At 38.6% G+C, this 2,455-nt stretch overlaps 1 non-coding gene across 1 annotated transcript; it reads right to left on the bottom strand.

Annotated features, from left to right (window-relative positions):
* Positions 1-2,127: 2,127 nt before the first annotated feature.
* LOC130471093 (small nucleolar RNA R71) lies at positions 2,128-2,233 on the bottom strand. The gene has a single exon (XR_008931772.1). It is a non-coding gene; the product is annotated as a small nucleolar RNA R71 (small nucleolar RNA).
* Between the last annotated feature and the right edge of the window lie 222 nt (positions 2,234-2,455).

The following is a 2,455-nucleotide window of genomic DNA, read 5'->3' on the forward strand; positions in this document are numbered from 1 at the left end:
TCCACAATGCAAGATTTTAACTGCCATAGCATTCATCTCATATTTATCAAAGTCTTCTTTAGAGAATTCAGACATTGGTTTAGGAACTACCTCATTTTCTGCGTTGGTCTTTGTTACCTCAAAGTCTCCAACTTCAATCACACGCTAAACTTGGTAGTTTTCCGCTTTGATGAATATCTCCATTCTGTTCTTCCAGTATGAGTAGAATTTGCCATTGAACATAGGTGGCCTTTGCGTGGAGTAGCCTTCTTCCAGTTTCTCTTGTGTGTTTATACTATCAGGAACTAGACTCAAACAGGGTTTCCTGTGTTTTTAGTGAGTACTGGCTCTGATACCAATTGATAGTCTAATAGGAACACGCACAAGAGGGGGGGGGGGTGAATTGTATTTGGAACTTGAGTGAGTTTCTTTCGAACTTTAAAGCAATCTATGGAACTGAAAAAGACAGAAACAAATGTTACTCAAGTTGAGGAAACTTCTTGACACTAATCAAGAAGAGAAAACCTCAAAACTCTTTTATATTAAAATAATTCCTCAATTACAATAATATAACAACTTGAGTTCCTCTCAAACTCAAGTATCTCACAGTAATCAACTCTGATTACTCTCTCTTCTGTTTCTCTCTTTCTCGACTTTCACTCAAAGCCTTTACAAGATTACTCAATCTCCTCTCACTCAGATTACAATTTGTTTTGAAAACTCTAGATGATAATAAAGCTTTTCTGATATTTGTGGAACTTAGGAACTTGAATATTGCTAGGACACAAATCGTTTTTATAAACTCTTTTGAAAGCGTTTTATAGATAAGAAAGCTTGTGGAACATTTGTGTGTTTTTACCAGAAGAAAACCAAACCCTTTTTATAGAGAAGATCCTTAGGGTTAGTTCCCTTCAAATCTCAACTTCCCACACACACCTACACTACTTGGTCTCCACGATCCATAACTTGTGGATCAAGGGAAGACCACTTCCCCTTAAAACTGTTTTCAGAGAAAATCGTGGTTTTGGACTTTGTCAACCACTAAGATTTGTGAAAAATATTTAGTAAAATAAAATCAGATTTTAAGAGAAGTTTTAGGAGCAGTAAAACTGTTTTGGTTTAAAAGATAAAATCAGATTTTATTTAAGGAAATAAAACGACAATTTATTTATGTAATTTTTCCTTTAAAACTTGCTGCTAAATAATTTGATAGAATCTTAATAAATATTTAATCAAGCATCTTAGTTCCACAACGTATCTTATAGCTGTTATTATTTTACACAGAATCTAAGAGAATTTAACTACCTAGCTTCGTGTTTACTCTTTTACTGGAGCTACAACTCAGCAGTTGCAATGGTTCCTACTCTGGAACATGTGAGTTCCTCTAAAGAGACAGACGAACTCATCAAAAGGAAACTTCACTCTTCTTTGTATTGTTGTTCCTCTGATGTGTGTCAGCTTGTAGTTCCCAGATTTGCGCATTCCACCTCAGGAACATCAGCAGCCATCTCAGGAACTTTTACTTGTAGACACAACAGAAACATAATCAGGAAGTTTGTTATTTGTCATCAACCAAAATTAGGGTCAACATTTTTGTTAAGGGTAGAATTTTAGTTGACAATTTTAGATTCTCAAATTTTAGTTGACCCTCCATCCTCTTGACCTCGAATTGGAGAGGACATTTAGGAGACTAAGGCGTGTACGGTCTAGCTCATCAAGCCATAACAGATTCGAATCGTTGAGTATTAATGAGGAACAACAAGAGAGGGAGCAAGTTTTTGAGAATATGGCGCTCCCGGTTAAGAACTTGGTAATACCGGGCTACATGCGATATTCAAGCCCCCACAACAAATGCCAACAACTTTGAGATCAAGCTCGCCTTGATCAATTTGGTCCAAAGCCACCCCTTTTGTGGGAAGAGCAATGAATCACCTCACGAACATCTCAAACAATTCGAGCACTATTGTGACACAATCAAGCACAATGGTGTCACATCGGATTACGTGAGTTTGACATTGTTTCGGTTCTCTTTACTTGGGCGAGCAACTGACTGGCTTGACAAGGAGGTCAAGCCCAACTCACTTCGCACTTGGACCGAGGTGACGAGTGCATTCTTAAACAAATTCTATTCGCATGGGAAGACGGCGGAGTGTCGCCACAAGATTCAATCCTTTGAGCAAAGGCGAGATGAGTCACTCTTCGAAGCTTGGGATCGTTTTAAGGAGTACCAAAGGGAATGCCCTCACCACGGGATCCTTAAATGGTTGTTGCTTCAAACATTCTACTTGGGGTTGAGTCTAAGTTCAAAGAAAAGTCTTGATGTGGGCGCGGGAGGCCCCATCATGAACAAAACCGAGGACCAAACAGAGGGAATCATTGAGGATGTAGTTCAAAACTACCAATATTGGCATGTAGGCACAAGGAATTATGATGGCAAAGGTAGAAGTGATGATGGTAAGGGTTCGGTATACGCCAT

This window comes from Spinacia oleracea, chromosome 3 (assembly GCF_020520425.1).
Source record: "Spinacia oleracea cultivar Varoflay chromosome 3, BTI_SOV_V1, whole genome shotgun sequence".
NCBI classification, from domain to species: domain Eukaryota; kingdom Viridiplantae; phylum Streptophyta; class Magnoliopsida; order Caryophyllales; family Amaranthaceae; genus Spinacia; species Spinacia oleracea.